This window comes from Dermacentor albipictus, chromosome 4, assembly GCF_038994185.2.
Source record: "Dermacentor albipictus isolate Rhodes 1998 colony chromosome 4, USDA_Dalb.pri_finalv2, whole genome shotgun sequence".
In the NCBI taxonomy this organism is placed as follows: domain Eukaryota; kingdom Metazoa; phylum Arthropoda; class Arachnida; order Ixodida; family Ixodidae; genus Dermacentor; species Dermacentor albipictus.
In genome coordinates, this window is record NC_091824.1 from 44,307,483 (window position 1) to 44,325,430 (window position 17,948).

The following is a 17,948-nucleotide window of genomic DNA, read 5'->3' on the forward strand; positions in this document are numbered from 1 at the left end:
TTCGCATTGGGGTGACGACATATCCCACACCCATTTTATTTTTTACTTATTTTTTCTTTATTTTATGTGGTTTTCAGTGGGGGACTCCGCAATAATTTTGACCACCTCGGCGGCTTTAACGTGCACCTAAATCTAAGTACACGGGCTTCTTCTTTTTCTTTTGTTTTCTTTTGTTTTTTTTTTTGTTTTTGCATTCCGCCCCCACTGAAATTCGGCCGCCGTGGCCGAGACACCCACACCCATTTTAACCTTGTTGGAAAAAGCTGGTCAGGAGAGGACAGCGGATATCACCGAATTCGCCAAGCGGTACGACTTCGGCACACACCGAACACAGCTCCGCTGAACTGCGGGAGCTGCTTGCGCAAGACGTACGCTGCACCAAATGCAACCTCGAGCGAAGAGAGGTCGTGTCCCAACGATCAAGGCAGAAATAGTAAAGGCGCCAAAGGCAGCAGGACAAGACCGCCAAAATACGGCCGACAAAGGGGAATAAAGGTAGAGAGGGAGAGGGTTTCGGGTAGTGGTTTATGTTCCGCCGCGCCCTGCTCCTTACACAGTGTAGTACACCCTTAGTGAGCCACATAAGTACATGCACGGCCGTGTGGTACTAAGATCGTGGCAATCTCACATTGTCGTAACACTACACACGCCACGTGATCCGAAAGCCACGTGATATGTACGATCTATGATGCTCTGTTGAGTCCTGGAGGCATATAAATTTTCACGACAACAAAACACGGCGTATGTCACTCAAGGAAGCTTCGCTGATTATGTCTTGAATATACGTGTCTGATATATGAACAATTTAAGTTATAAAAAAAATAAAGAAGAAAAATATTCAGTTGCTACAGCTCGCTTCCGTACACACCTCTGAGCGTCTCAATGACAGTCGAATGCCTTGTGCGCCTATATCCCGGCGTACTCTCCGAGACTTCCTTCACAGGCGCTGTTTGCATAAGCGTCGGCGGCGGGAAAGGCATTCTCCTCTTCCTGCTTCTCTCTCTTCTTCATCGCCGGAGAGCTCCTTTCTCACCGAGGAAAGACAAAAGGCGGGGAAAGCGTCTCTCGAGAGCACAGCGCCGTGTCTCGGCGGCACCGAGGGCTCCGTCGCAAAAGGCGTGGTGGCGGCAGGCGCCCACAAACCGGGGGTCGCCTGCCCCTATAAAAAACGGGCGAATTACGAGCACCTACTCGCTTTCTTTCTTTCCTTTTTGTCGCTCCGCAATACCAGAGCGTCGCTTTCTCCCCTTTGGGGCCCGCCGGCTCCTTCCCGAGGTCGTTACGCTCCAGGGGCTCGACCCCCGGCGGCAGGGAGAAGCACGGTGCTGGAGGCGTTCGAAGCCCGGGGGGCTGCCGTCGGCGGTGCGAACCGCGAGCGCTGGAGCGGACGCCCGCGGTTGCCGCTCTCCAGTCGCACGAGGTCACGAGACAGCTCCCGATGCACGGTGCAGCTCTTTGCGAAAGCCCCACGCTAGAGGGGGCTGTAAATCAATGGTTCGTGCTTCCCGAAGCTCCACTGGTCTTGGAAGAGAACCGAGAGGAGTCCACTATAGCAAGTGAACAAGCTTTACGCCCCAAGAGCATAGAGCGAAGAGCAGTACAAACCTAGGCCCACTCTGACGGACCTAGTCCGCCGCTACAGCATGCGAGGCTTCCTCGTCTGCGGCGGGAAAGAACGGCTCGCTTAGTGCATGGTCGCTTAAATACGCCACCCGATGCGTTTTCTGGTAACCCGCGACAGTGCCGTCACTGCTTTTGTTTTTCATCGCTACCTTCTGACATCGCTCTCTGTATCTGATGTCAGGCATCATCATCGCCACTGCCCAGGTCTAATGTTACATTACTGCGACATCACTGTAGCGCAGTGCTGAAAGTGAGGGGGGCCCGTGCAATGCGCGCGTTTGGTTGGTATAACCCACAACGGGTATTGGCGCCAAAAATTTACAGCAGCCCTCTAATGTGATGGTTTCACTCTGCCAGAGCTCTGGCTTCAAGTGCCAGCTGAGGCTACGAAAATGCACTGAACAGGTGTACAGAAATGTGCCAGTATCACCAATCATAAGTGATGTAGCTGGGAGTGATACACTTGCCACATATAAAAAAAAAGGCACGTGTTCTACAATGCCCAGCTCTGCACTTCCCCCGTCAGCACTGTGCTACGATACACCGACATCACTGTTCCGGTTCCACAATCACTTACCGTCTACGCAGCCCCAACCGCATGAAGCGGCAAACCACGTGCATGCGATATTCAAGCAACAAGCAGACCCCGTTCCCTTGTAAAGCAACCACGTCATCATGAACAAATGTAGCCACAAATTTACATTGTGTTCCAAATAGATACAGTCGAGCGCCCGTAAAAAACTCGCGAACGTACCACGAGGCCGAAGTTTCATACAAGGTGCATTAGGTATAGTTTTAATATGCCGTCATCGCCAGTGACAATCAGTTTAATGCAGCCAGCGTGAAATGGCGTGGCGCTATCCGGTGAGCAAAGCTAAAAAAAAATGACTGTGGCTTAGGTAAGGTTAAGCCCAGGATGCGAAGCATACTAGCCTTTATTTTAGTTGTTGAACCACTGTTTAGCCTGGTGAACTGCTGTTGCTTGGCTATATTTGGTTCGGCTACACGAAGAAACAACTCATGCGTTACTCTGCTTCGCCTTCAAGAGTGGAACGCGACAGCGTTCCCGTCGACCCGCCATTACAATGGGCTACGGCGCAGCGACTACGCGCCCCGCATTGGACGCGGTGAGCGTCGAGCAGCGCAGCATTCGGCGCGGCAACGAAATGTGCGCCTGAGCAAGCGACGCACGCCTGAGCGTTAGAAACAGCTCGTTTCTAAGGCAACACCGCATTCACTAGAGGCGCTTTTGTACCGCTTTGAAGCATCGTACTCGTGGCTCAGTGGTAGCGTCTCCGTCTCACACTCCGGAGACCCTGGTTCGATTCCCACCCAGCCCATCTTGCAAGAGTTGAGCTAAAGCCACTTCTCCTCTGTCGTGACGTCACGGTGTCACGTGGTATTCAAGGCGACACCGCCGCGCCTGAGGAGCTGGGTTGAGCTCTCGTAATATGCTTCGCATAAAAAAAAAAAAAACTTTCGCAGCTCTCGGTGGCGTCTCAGGCCTAACATCAACAACAAACAACCGGGCTCAACAATAACGACGCGGCAACACCGGCACTTCGGCCTACGCTTAAGAGACGAAGCGAGGGCCGATTTTACTGTTTATCTTTAGCCGTCACGGTAGAGAGCGAGTGGCAAGAGAAATAATTCAGATCGAAGCGGGCACGCCCGGGGGCGGACTGGTCGCTGCCATGCGGATCCGCAATCGCTGTCCCCAACGGATGTCACCGCACTGAACTTCCGTGCGCGTCAAGCAATATTTTGTGGTTGGCCAAAAAACCGGCGACGCGACGGCGTGCTAAGTGTTTGCAGCACGGTTTCAATTGCGTAGCGCAAGGACACGACGTCAGAAGCCAGCGAAGAGACCAGAAGCGACTAGACTGTTTTATTCTCTCCTCGTGCGAGGTGTAACCCAATTCAGACTGGGATACATAGCGCAAAAAAAATTACACAGGGACAAGCAGAACACAGGACGAGCGCTAACTTTCAACAAATGATTTATTGCAGCTGGTGAGTATATATATACTCACTGGGACGCCACTACAATAGAGCAGACTGAAGGGAAGGAGGAAAAGACAGTCATGTGACTACTATGCCCAAAAATTCAAGCTCTTTCCTTGATAAAAATATAGACGGCGTGCTAACGCACTCTTCACCTGCTCTGGCTATCTCAGCTGCTTCCACAATTTCCCTCGTAATCTTATTCCTGTGGCGATAGACAACAACGGTTCGTTCGAAAAGCGGGAAGCATGGAGCGTTCGCGTCACACTTTCTACAATGGGCAGCTAGATGCCCATCTATTGCAATGCTCTCCACTTTGTTGCTATGCTCCGCCAGACGCACGTTTAAACATCTGCCCGTCTGGCCCACGTAGTACTTCCCACACGAGAGTGGGATCTTATACACAACATTGCGGGTGCATGCAACAAAAGGATCTTTGTGCGCGGTAGCGCAACCAGGCTTTGGTTTCCTCATGGGACAGCTCATCACACTCAACCTCAAGAGTTTGTTAGGAGCTGTAAGCACAACGTTTACACCAGAACGTTGCCCGACCTTTTTTAGGTTGTGGGAAACCTTATGAAAGTAGGGAATTACCGCCACTTTACGTTTTTCCCTTTCTTCTTTCCTTTCTCTTACGTAGTCCGCTCTCTGCTCATCGCTCATGCGTGAAGTTAGTTTCTTTTGACGATGCAGGCCTTCAGCAACCGAGATAATGATATGTTTCGGATAGTTCGCTGCTTCCAGACGAGCCACCTGCTTACTAAGGCCTTCATCTAGTAAGTGAGCACATGACTTAGATAGAGCGCATGACAGGAAAGAACGTACAATGCTTCTTTTTACGAGTTTAGAGTGTGCAGAACTGTACCTCAAGGGCGGCTTGTTAGCTCTGGGCTCATATACCCAACACACGTGTTCGGCTTTGAAACGCAAACGCAAGTCTAAAAACCTGATATTGCCTTGCGCTGGAAATTCAGTAGTGAAAGTAAGTGGCCTATAATACTCATTGAAAGAGGCAAGAATACAGCTAACAGCAGGGTTTGAACAGTCAAAACGGCAATCTACCTGAGAACTGGCAGCCGGAACAAGTAGTGATCTATCTAAAAATACCAAAAAATCGTCTACATATCTAAAAACCTTCAAAACTCCCAAATCACCCACCCGCGCGGCAAAAGCCTTGTCACAACGAGCTAAAAACAGGTCACTTAAAATGGGCGCTATGCAAGAGCCTATGCAAACACCCTGCTTTTGCAGGTAAATGTTATTGTCAAATTGAACAAAGGTAGAGCTCAAATAAAATGATAAAAGCTCTAAAAACCTTGCCACACTAACACCACAAGCGTTAGAAAAAAGGACAGTGCCGTGCTCATCTATTGCCGCCTCAACACTGCGCAGCAAACCCTCATGTGGCAATGAATAAAACAAATCCTTTATGTCCACAGAAAATGCAGTTAAACACTGGCCGTCAGCTCCATTTAAAAAGTTGATCACATCTGAAGAATCTTTGGTAAGAAACGGATCCGCCACGTTGAGGAGTCTCAGGCTATTTTGCAGGAATTCTGCGACGCACTTCTGCCACGTCCCGGATTCAGAAACAATGACACGAAAAGGACAATCATCCTTATGTGTCTTCGCGGTGAAAAACATTTCTAGGCAGTCACCGTCAGCGCCATTGATTTTCTTTGCAACGTTTTCCAAATTAAGGTCTTTACACATCTGCTTAGCTCGCAACTTTACTTTCTTCAGCGAAACACGTCGAATAGGATTAAAGACAGCACATACCGCAGCACAGGCTTTATCACGGTAAACACCCTGTGAAAGCACCACGAAACCCCCTTCCTTGTCCGCAGGCAGGACACATAGCCTGCGTTCCCGAAGTGAAGCCGCCACTCGGCCGATGCGGTCACCCGTGCGCTCATGTCCGCCACAAGAGAGCACCTTGACTCCCTGAGAAACACAGGCCTCACGTTCCTCCACAGGCGCCATCTGAGCCACATCACGGACGCAAGTCAGAAGCTCAGCGGGATCCTTCCGAGGCTGAACGGCGAATTTCGGACCGAGGCACAGAATTCGGTGAACATCCTCAGGAACGTCGGCGTCACCAATAGTGTGGAGCCTGTCCTCACTATGCGCGACCTTGCGGGAAGCCAAGGGACGAAGGGCGTCCAAAACGCTGTGCCAGAAGGTTTCAGTGGAGTGTGTCAACAGCCTTGAGTGTTCCCACCATCTTCGGCGTACTCGCCTCACGTCGTCGTCACAAAAGATGCTTGCGTACAACCAGTCACGGTAGAAGCCAGCCTGTCTATGCCACTCAGCACGGAAAATCTTGCACAACCTTCTGCCATGGTTAAAAGACGGAGGGAACCCCCCAAGCATAGCCAGAATTGCAGGAGGGAAAATCCTGGACCGAACGCAGAACGAGAGGGCACGAGCTTGAACCTCGGCATAGGCCGCACGAGTAACCAAAGAACAAAGATCAGGAGGAACAGCATAGGGAAGGCCCAAGGTACTAGAAATGCACTTTAGCAGGGAAGAAGTTTGGGCGTGTTGGTGGTATGCATTCAGACTGGGATACATAGCGCAAAAAAAATTACACAGGGACAAGCAGAACACAGGACGAGCGCTAACTTTCAACAAATGATTTATTGCAGCTGGTGAGTATATATATACTCACTGGGACGCCACTACAATAGAGCAGACTGAAGGGAAGGAGGAAAAGACAGTCATGTGACTACTATGCCCAAAAATTCAAGCTCTTTCCTTGATAAAAATATAGACGGCGTGCTAACGCACTCTTCACCTGCTCTGGCTATCTCAGCTGCTTCCACAATTTCCCTCGTAATCTTATTCCTGTGGCGATAGACAACAACGGTTCGTTCGAAAAGCGGGAAGCATGGAGCGTTCGCGTCACACTTTCTACAATGGGCAGCTAGATGCCCATCTATTGCAATGCTCTCCACTTTGTTGCTATGCTCCGCCAGACGCACGTTTAAACATCTGCCCGTCTGGCCCACGTAGTACTTCCCACACGAGAGTGGGATCTTATACACAACATTGCGGGTGCATGCAACAAAAGGATCTTTGTGCGCGGTAGCGCAACCAGGCTTTGGTTTCCTCATGGGACAGCTCATCACACTCAACCTCAAGAGTTTGTTAGGTGCTGTAAACACAACGTTTACACCAGAACGTTGCCCGACCTTTTTTAGGTTGTGGGAAACCTTATGAAAGTAGGGAATTACCGCCACTTTACCCAGTCTGAATGCATACCACCAACACGCCCAAACTTCTTCCCTGCTAAAGTGTAACCCAAGCCTGGTACGCGCACGCGTTGACAAGTTGCGATTTCCCCTGGACCCACTGAGTCCTCAACCCGACTATAAGACCAGCGCCCATGACGGTGCCGCTACAGGTGAAAAAAAAAAAAAGAGAGAGAGAGAGAGAGAGAAAGAAAAAAAAAAGGGGGGGGGGTCGTTTCTGAATTGAAACCTTCAGTGCATTCTCCTCAGCACGATCATAACGATTAAAACGCGGGACTCTTGTCAGACGCGCACCACTTGTGCGCGCTTTGGCTCCGTAGCTTCTTTCCCTTCATAGCCAGAGAAAGTAGTCCGCGAGTATAGAAATGCAGTACCGCTCTCCCCGCATACGAATCCGGCATCACGGTAGTCGGTTTTTACGTCACGCCAGGAGCTACCTAAAGTAAAATATCAAGCAATCGACTGGGTAACCGGTAGCGCTACGCCGCCGCAGCACACACATTGCCGCTGACGCAAACGACGCATACCACTATAATGCGACCGAACGCCATTATCGCTCTACCGTTCGCAGCGTCTCGCGAAACGCAGTCCCGAAAAGTCCACTGCGCATGCGCATTCGCAGCCTCGAAGGATGACGCAATAAACACGCGGTTCTTATTTTACAGGGGAAAAAAAAAGATACGCAAGATCTTACGAAAGAGCTGTTTAAACTCAATAATTATTCTTGTTCCTATGCATAAGCATAAAGAAAAAGGAAGAAAAAGGCAGCGGAAAGGAAAAGCACGTTCAATGACAGGCATTCCTTGTTTTTTCAACACGAGAACCATACAGCGAACAACAGTGAGCGGGGTTTTGCTCACATTTGCAGGCATCGCTGTTCGAATGGCGATTCAAGTGCCTCCTTTGCGCCGTTTACGTCCGTACGCTCTTCATGCGGCGCGGAAAGGTGTCTAGAAGGAACGGTGTGCTCACAAGTCAATGCTCCAGAATGATCCGTCGTGCTGCAACACCACGTACAAGGACTCTACGACCCGTGCACCTCCGTCGTCCCGGGGTCTCTTCTTCGCAGAGGAGCGCGCTCAAGGCGAGTCCCGGCGACTACCGGGCTTCGAAAACGCGAATTAACAACGCAAATGCCGCCGCCTCGTCGCCAAATTTGTCTTGACACGGACCATTTTAGGCAAAAACACAATGCGTCAGCCCACGGACGTCAGCAAAAAATTTCGCAAGCGGCAGTTCCATTGTTCGAAACCTTGTTATCCCCACTGCACACGCAGGCGCATAGGCAGAAAATTATATATATATATATATATATATATATATATATATATATATATATATATATATATATATATATATATATATATATATATAAACAGCCTGGTATCAGACAGTGTAACCATCGATGACAACCGGAGTTGGTTAGCGGTGGTCCCTTTTTACCTGAACCCATACCACGAAAACAACAAACCAACCATCTGTTTGTTTGCCAAGAGGCGGACGGATGCATAACAGACATTTGCTGAATGACGCTGCTGTTCCGCGGAACCCCCATTGCTGAAAATTTTCAAGGCGTAACGCTTCGTTACAGTAATGGTATACTTTGGCGTCGACGCTTTGCGCGCACGGTAAATGAAATGGTAACATCGCTGCACCTGACGGCACGCTTGAACCAAACCGTCACCTCCGCCAGAATTCAAGACACACCGTCGCCACGGTTGCGGCCAACGTGCTCCGTGGAGAAGCATCCGCGCGGAATGTCAAGACCTGCTTCGGCGCCGCAGAAACACAGCAGAGCGCTGAAAACTATCCCAACAAAAAACACCGTTGTCATTGATTTGTGGAGCTTTAACTTCGCCAACTTCTGGATAGCTGACACTGTAGCAACCTTCAGCATAGCTGACATCGGTTCCACAAGATGGCGCCATCAGTGCACAAGTACACGTCTCTCTCTCTCCCTCTCGCTCGCTCCTCGGTGTTCTGATGTTGTTTAAACTGAACGTCGCTCACGAATTGTGTAAATGATGATAATTACGACGGTGATGATAGATACCAGCAAGCCGCCTGAAACGATGCGATGACACGCGTCACCAAGCTCGTACTTTAATACTTTTTGTTGAATTTATAAATCTGAGTATCTTTATGCTCTTAAGTTACGTTACTGAAAGTCCAAAGAGCGCTTTATTCTCAGTTATACGTTCCTTTTTCGACATCAATTTTCCAGCCGTCCTTTACTAGACTCCAAAGCCACTTCCATTTATGTTTCCCCCACCGCCCTTAAAGCCTAACACCTCGGTCAAATCAACTGCTTACGCATTTATCGCAAAATGGGCATTCTAACAGAACAAGTTCGATAAGAACTATAGTTCAGACTGGTCGGGTCTAACGTCATCCTGTTACTTCTGTCCTCGTCTTTGTCCTAAGAATGCACAAAATGGTTTTAAGTTAATTACTTGCTAATTTTAAGTTAATAAGTTAAAAACGTCTCCTATAACTACGCTTTGTAATTACAGCGCCTCCTACGGACACACACACACGTCAAGTGCACCGACGGCCGCTCTATTCAGTGTGCGCGCAGCATACCGAGTCAACGCGGCGTGGGGCCCGCTCTTTTTCCCCAAAAAACTTCTCTTCTCCGGGGCCCCAGAGTCGGTCCCCGGGTCGGCGGCATTGATATCGTCTCCCCCGCTCTCATGCACAGCCCGCCGCCGCCCGAAACGCGTTATTTATTTTAGGCGCACCCTTTACGACTTCGCCTTTATTTATCTCCTCCTCCGCGGGGCAGCCGCCGCTGGAACAAAGCGACGCGCAGGCAGAGAAAACCGTTGCCACTGCCGTCGCTGCGCCGAGTGAAACGGAGATACGCAAAAAGCGAAAACGGCACAACGCCGGGCGAAGAGACAAAGAGCCGCAGAGACAAAAAAGAAAATAGAGAGAGAGTGAGAAGAGAAAGCGGGATCCGGCAGCAATTTGGAATCGCGTCTTTTACGGTGAATAACTCTTGGGGCAGAAACGAAGCGCGCGCGCGCGCACTCGGTCGGAGAGGAAGAAACAATAAAGGATCCCCCTCTCCCCGGAAAGGAGGAGAAGCGCAACTCCTAACAGTATTCGTTGCCTTCTTTCTCTCCCTCTCTCTCCTTTTTTTCTGGCCTCGTTTCTCCCACCCCTCGCCGCCGCTGATGCCGCTGCGCGCGGCGGACGCGTTTGTTTGTCGTTCGCAGATTTCTGGCGGCGTCCCTGCTGCTGCCTCCTGCCGCCGACTAGGGGAAGTTTTCTTTTCTCCGTCCCTCGTAGGAAGAGCAGAGCGGAGCCGCTTCCCATTTTCTTCTTCTTCGGGCGCAGTGAACCGAACGGCGAGCGGTAAATCCGACGCTGAGCGGCGAAATTGCGCGCGCCAGAGGCGGCAGCAGAAGGACGCGTTTCGCTCCGGTTCCTAGACCCCCCTCCCCCCGCCTCCCTTTCTACCCCCCCCCCCCTCGTTCAGTCAGCCAGCACAGCGACCCATCCGCGCAGAGATACTGCTCGCGCGCATCCCGTTCCGTTCGACGCTCGAACAAATCATTTGGGCGTGATTATGTTCGCCTTCCTTTTGGAGCAGGAAGACGGGAAAGCGGGAGACGAACTTCATGACTTGCGCACTGAATTCTTCGAATTTATACACGGCGGATGTTTCTTACTCTCTTTCGTCGCTCTTTGTTCGGTTTTGTTAGTTTGTATTTGAAACAGGCGACAGGATGCCATAAACGCGGTAAAAGAAAAGAAAAAAAAAGGAAAAGAAAGGAAAACTCGGGTGTCGGATAATCATGCTCGTTACCATCCGAATAGCAGCTAGGTATTTTGACTATTCAGCGTCGGGAGTTAGAGAGAGAAAGAGGGGGAGGGAAATATATATACAGACAGAGCTCTTTATTCCGCATACCGCAAAACCCTGCCTACTACAAGCAAACAGCGCGAAGCGTTTGATGGTGCGGGACTCTACACAATCAATATAGTAAGCTCCGTCAAGAAAAACCCGTTTATGCCAAATTTTCGGATATGATGAACAATGTATGATCGTAATTTGGTTGGTTTCATTTAAACTAATAATTATCATTTCCATAGCACGATCCACACAATTCGTTTACGTAGAACTTCCACGGCCACCGCTGATGTCAGCTGCTCGGCTAAACGAGAGGTACATGTCGGTAGATTTGAAGCAGAGACTCTTGCTAGCTAGATACGCGAGAAAGAAATGGTGTTTGTGTGGACGTAGACACGTAATTAACGTGTAAAAAGAAAAACAAGAGCCTGAAAAGAACAGGTAACGAATAGGAAAAGTAGCAACTACCTCGTTCTGCTATTGGCAAACCACAGTCATTGGATTTGACCACGCAAGACACAAGCTTCAGCAAGTCAGACGTGACCAGCTTCTCAATGTGTAACAACGTTCGAGCATTCCCTACCGCCGAGGGAAGTACACATTGTACACCTTTGTGAATGAGATCCGAAGTTTTCACGTTCAGCAATCAGAGGTGCAGCGATCAAAATGTGTAAATCTCGATATCGACGTCCTGGAAGTTCTCCGGCAACGAGTGCGAACCTTCGACTCTTAGGGTTGCAAGAGACTGCAGCTCCTTCGCGGGCATCCGAAATAACTTCGAAAGGAACGCGTGGTCGGCACCGAACAGAAAGCTCATATTATTAAGCGCGCGGACAGCTTTGTCCCCAGAAAGACGCAGCAGCATCCGGATACCAACGACGGTGCTGGTACCGCACGCGAACCGCTGCGAAGCTGACGGCACTGCGGCAGTAGAACGGGTAGTAAGCACGGGCAGCGAGAGAGAGAGGGAGAGAAAGGTGGAAGGGGGCACAGCCGAAGGGAGGCGGGCAGCATCCACTGACGTGGATGTTGCAAGGCGACACCGGAAGCGGGCGAAACACGAGCCATCGGTAAACAGCGCATCCTCGCCGTCCCCGACCACACTTCCATCTAGACATTATTTTTCCCCTTCTCTCTCTCTCTCTCTCTTAAAGTCCTTACTGGTAAGTGGCAGAGAGAGAACGAGTAAATGCGTCTCCAGCCTCGGGCCTGGAACACGTGCACGCGGCTCCAGGACGCTCTGGAAGTCCTTACTCTTGCTTGTTTTCTCATCTTCTCTCTCTCTCTCTCTTTTTCAACGGAAGCTGGGTATCAATGCGCGACTCTCAATGTCACAGAGACGGCTATGCTCGAACAGACGTCGCGCTCGCATCGGTGCAACATTTTACCCAACGCGTTTAATTCGGGCATGACAAAATACAAGGATACCAATGGAACTATAATGGCGCAGCCCAGTTGCTTCTAAATTAGGAAGATGGATGCGCATAAAGAACCAATGGAACAGACGAGGCTCGAGTCGTCACTTTTTTTTTTTTTTCACGAATGTGAGAACGCAAAGGATATACACAGCCAGCTTGTCAATCGCACTGGATGATGCGTAAAGCTTACGTCGAAACACGCGTCCGACCCGACGTCTGAATTCGAAGACGATCTTGTAATAATCGGTTGTTTATTTGAAATTATTTCGTAACGGAAATAGAAAGAGCGCTGCTGCTGGTCGCACTACAACTGTCTAGCCTAGGCGGCTGACGCCTGACCAGTGGCCAGCAGAGGTGTGCGAGATAACCGAGTTTTTTTTTCAATCGAGACACACAACGATGACGAAAGGTTGCAGGACGCAGTCAGTAGGACAAACGCTGCCGCGAGACAAAAGAGAACGTGCGCGAGCAGGCGTGCACAGAAGCCACCAAAAAGAGGCCTAGACGGCGGGGAAAGGGTGGGAGAGAGAGAGATAACCAAAGCAGGGGGGGGGGGGGGTTGCTTGTGGGGGTGGACGACGCGCCCCGTCCGCATCTTTCCAGGCTCCTCCTCAGCAGTCGCACAGCAGCAGCAAAATTGGCAGCAGTGGGGAGGAAAGTATGGGAGAGGGGGAAAAGCAGACACGCAACGGGGTTTCCCGGAACGGAAGCGCCATCACGGCACAGCGCGGTGGCGTCCCGAGTGGCGGTCACCGGGCGCCGCCGAAGGCTGGTTACTCTACGCGCGCACGCTCGTCGCACAGGCGCGGATTGCCGTTGGCCACGGAGGAAGGAGGAGGTGTAGGGCGCAGGCGTCGACTGGGGAGGCAGTGTGCAGCATTTCACCGACTGCTACCACGAAGGAAGACAAAAGCGAGGGCGGTGACGCGGATGCGACGGGCACAGCTTAGCGTCGGTATACGATCGGGCGACTGTGGTTCAGTCACAAAAGTGGCCTGCAAAGTGCACGGGCTCACTCGCCGCGGAACGGTCCAAATGGGCTCATTACAATGGCCGCTTTCCTTTCCTAACGAAAAGAGCAGAATTGCTACTACGTCGACTACTGTACCAATCCGCGAAGGTGTCGCGCCTGGTCTTCTTCTGGAAGAATATGCGGGGGCACGCCCGGCCAACACACCTCCAAGGTGTGTTGACTCTGCCCAGAAATCTATTCTGAGCAAGCCGTCCTCTTAGCTTTGTGACATACGACCCAAACATCCTAACACCCTACAGTCAAGAGCTGCACTACAGGGGTAGTGGATTTTGGTCCTTCTGAACGCCTACCTCCGCGCAACAGTGCCAGCTCGACCACACATCCAGAACCCAGCGTACGAGCACAAGTATAAAGTCGCACCAAATGAATCAAAGCCGCCAACTATCCCGACTTTCTGCGTCAATTATTCCTATACCTCCGCTCCGTTGTGCGCGACGGAACACTACCACCCAGCTTCGAGAGGCTGCCAGACACGCAAGCAGCTAGTGCAGCGGCGGCCAAGGCGTGACCAATGCCCCACCCCCCAGCACGATCCGACGATCGTGGAGAGGGCAAACAGAAGAGGAGGTGGAGGAGCGGGCTTCCTTCGACAGCGCCGACCGGCGGCTTCGGTCCGCCTGCCGGATGGATTAGCGCCGCTGCCGCCGCCAAGGGTCGCGTGCCGCCGGTTCAACTCACGGCCGCCCTCTCCGCTATGTCTGGCACGGTTAGCGGGGCCAGAGACCCTGACACGGGATGAAAGGCCCGCACTTGAACGACCACCCTCCCGACCCCCCTTCGTCTGCTTTGCCACGCTGTGCGCCAATGCCTTCACCTGGTGTGACCGCGCTCTTGCGGCGATTAGCGGCAGTGCGCACGGCGATCGCTTAGACGCCATTCGGACGAATCGGCATATATACTGTACTGGCCAATACTGTACATCAGTTCGACGGGGCTCTTAATTACCGCAACGTGAGTGTACCAAAACTGCACCACCGTCACAAAGACATTCCTGGCTACGTGGAACGTCCTCGATCCTGTGGGCGCATACCCGTACCATAAAATAAATCGTCTTAGGGGACGCAGGAAAACAAGTATGCATAAATCCATTAACATGCTCCTGTATCACGCGTCAGTAACGCATCACAGCATAACGTGCACTGAGTGCAAAACTGCAATCGCCACGGCCCCTGACCCCAACTCTCTCTCTTTCGACATATATACGATTAAAAGACTGATACATTTACCAAGCCAGTAATTCGGGTTAACTGTTGTCAGGATTGGGGGCTCAATCCCATCGTCCGTGGTCCTTTGCCAAGATTGGAGTACGGCATGAATTCAAAGGTAGCTGGCCCATGCCGTCGTCCAACTTATTTACGCTGAGATCGTTGATGAAGTGAAGAACTGCTTCTCATCGAGAACGAGGAAAAGGGTTTATTTACAGAAATTAACTCAGTCTAACATGACTGCTTGAGAAAAAGAGTATTAGTCCAACAGGACTGCATGAGAGAAGTGAACCAGTCTAACATGACTGCTCAAGAGAAGTGTGTCCTCAGCATTCGCACAACCACAGTTTTTATACACTCGATCCGCCGTTCCTACGACGCGGCGACTGTTCGTTTACACATCACCAACTCGCAGCTGCTCTGAAGATCAGTTTACGTACACAAAGGCAACCGCGCTCTGTACACAGAGGCAACCGCGCGGGGTGCCGTTCCGGGAAACTATCGTTGCCGATCGAGCGTCGCTCATTGTTCCGTGCCACTCCGAACCGTGAGAAGCACAAAAATACGTCGTCCCCACGGCGGCTTGTCCAGGCGTGTCAAATCAGCTCCGCGTTGGGGAACTCTGGAATCATTGTCCACGCACCGAACTCGTCCCGTCACAATGTCGAAGGGGCTGGAGGAAGGCGGCGGATTCCAGCGCAAAGGCCGCTTCTTTGAACGCCTCCCAGCTGCGGCGACGGAGAGGGAGAGGTGCGCGTCTTGCACCCCTTGTCGTAATCGGGTGGCAAGGTGGCAATCTTGTTGCGCAACTCGCCATTCTTGACAGCGCCTCCATGGCCCGAAAAGTCTCGACTGTCTAGCGCTGACAACCGCTCGGCAGGAAGAGAACGGCTGTTGGTCAGGGGGGGGGGGGGGGGGGATTGATGTCTTGGCTCGCAGCGACCACTTGTGCATTGATGTCACCGCCCCAAAACATTCAACAAGGACAGGCAACTGCAAAATGAACCCCACAACACGGCTCTGCGCCGAGATGACGTGCATTGGCTCTCACTTTAGACTCGCTAGGCTTCAAAAAAAAAAAACAACAACATAAGTGTAGAAACAAAAAAAAATGCTACATTTCACTATGCCAATTTCTGAAGCAAATTCCTGCTGACAAATTCAGCAATTAATGGAGGGAATTCTGCTGAATGAGAGGGGATTTTCTTCGCCTAAAGAAAAGCTAACACTAGTAACCCCAAAATTTAGGCGGGACCCTCAAACGCAGAATTCAAATTAGCCTGCTCAAACCATCCGCATTGCTATGCAACTTTCCCTTCTTATATCTAACGGAGAAGTTGTACTCTTGGAGAGTGAGGCTCCATCGGAGCAAGCGGCCGTTTTTGTGTGACATTTGATTGAGCCACGTCAGAGGACAGTGGTCGGTCTCGAAGATGAACTTCGCTCCGTACAAGTAACACGACAACTTCTGGGCGGCCCAAACCAAACAAGCGCATTCCTTCTCTGAAGCGCTGTAGGCTTCCTCTCTTACATTTAGTTTACGGCTGGCGTAGAGGATAGGATGCTCCTCGTTATCGTCGCCGACCTGACTAAGTACCACGCCCATACCTCTGTCGCTTGCGTCGCATTGAACTATGAATTCCTTTGTGTAGTCTGGCGCGCGAAGCACAGGGCGAGAAACCAATAGCGTTTTCAAACTTTGGAAAGCGTTCTCTTTGTCCTTATCCCAGTGTACGTTACTCGGTGCTCCCTTTCGGAGGGCGTCTGTTAATGGACTTGCCAATTGCGAGTAATTCGGAATGTACCGTTGATAATACCCCACAAGTCCCAAAAATGAACGAACGTCCGTTTTCGTGCGCGGCTGAGAAAAATCTCCAATCGTCGCTATTTTCAGCTCAGCCGGCCGTCTCATGTCCTGACCGACAACATGGCCCAGATAAGTAACCTGCGAACAACCAAACCTACACTTTTCCGCTTTCATCGTTAAGTCAACTTTAAACGTACGAAGCCTCGCATTCTTGTCGTAATAGACTTTGGCGTTCATTTGAGCTATTGCCATGTTCTTTCCGACTAATTTCTGGGTTGCGCTTAGCCGTTCCAGTAAATTTAGCACGTATTCAACCACGGTTCGACTCTCCCCTCTTTCCTCCCACATCTCTCTTAACATTCTCAGTGGAGACCGGAGTGTCCTCCCATACACTAGTTCTGCTGGTGAGAACCCTGTTGCTTCATGTGGAACCGTTCGCAAAGCAAACAAAGTTGCCGGCAGACAGTTCTCCCAGTCCTCCTTGTGCTCGTAACAGAGCGCACGCAAAACTCGCTTAAGCACCGAATGCCACCTCTCTACACTGTTTGACTGAGGGTGATAGACAGAACTGTGTATTAACTTTACCCCGCACTTTTGCAAGAATGTGGAAGTCAGTGCGCTCGTGAATACTGACCCTTGATCTGCCTGAATTTCGGCTGGAAACCCAACTCGTGCAAACACTGTCAAAAGCGCGTCTACTACTTCGGTGGAGCTGAGCTCTTTCAAAGGGATTGCTTCTGGAAACTTGGTGGCCGGACACAGCATGGTAAACAAGTACCTGTAGCCTGATTTTGTTTTTGGAAGAGGCCCTACCGTGTCTATTACAAGTCGTCTGAAAGGCTCTGTTATTAAGGGCACTACCTTCAGTGGAGCTTTCCAAGTCTCTCCTGGTTTACCAGAACGCTGGCAGGCGTCGCATGATCTTACAAAGTTTTCTACATCTTTGAAACAGCCAGGCCAGTAGTATTCCATAAGCAATCTTTCCTTTGATTTGTTTATGCCTAGGTGGCCGGACCACCCATTTCCATGACAAAGACTCAAAAGGTCCTCCCTATGCTTAGTAGGTATGACTAACTGATCTAAAATCCTACCCTTTCGATCTCTGTAATGCCGATACAACAATCCTCCTTTCTCATGTATCGTTACGTTGCGCCTAGCAATGCCTTCTTTAGCTGTGTCACGTAATTTAGCTAAGCTCTCATCATTCTTTTGCTCAGCTGCCAGTGACTCTCTATCCACGCGTAAGAGTTGATCAAAGTTCTTTGAGGCCGGTGATAATAACGACCCTGTCTCGCTTGTGAGCGCGTCTGCATGCTCTTCCTGCAGGCTAGAACTCTGACACTCTAGTGCTACGCTCTCATTGAGCTGGTCAACTGGCAGGCTCTCCTCAACTGTTCTTTTGTCCCTCGGGCCTAGCTCGGATTCGGGTATTGAAGCTATCCCCTTTTCTGCTTCAGCTGGAGGAGCTTGAGCATTTTCAGCCGAAAGCGCCGCGATCTTACGAGCTTGGCCTCGGGTCAATGCCTGTACTATGCCCTCTCCCAGTTTGAGCCCTCTGTCACGCAGTAACTGATTCGAACGATTCGAAAAGATGTAGGGATACTGCAGTGACAAAAATTTGGAAACTGCAGCCTCAGTCTCTAGCTCCCCGAAGGGTCCACTGATTTTGACTTTGGCCATGGGCAGACACACGCTGTGTTCTTCTACAACCTGTTTTATCCATGCTACTTCTCCGGTGAAGTCAT

The 17,948-nt window shown here is 50.8% G+C and overlaps 1 protein-coding gene across 12 annotated transcripts in view; it reads right to left on the reverse strand.

The window, feature by feature from the left end:
* The window catches only part of LOC135907152 (transcription factor 12-like), a 182,108-nt gene that overhangs the window by 61,394 nt on the left and 102,766 nt on the right, over positions 1–17,948 (reverse strand). The gene's annotated exons all lie outside the window — the stretch shown is intronic.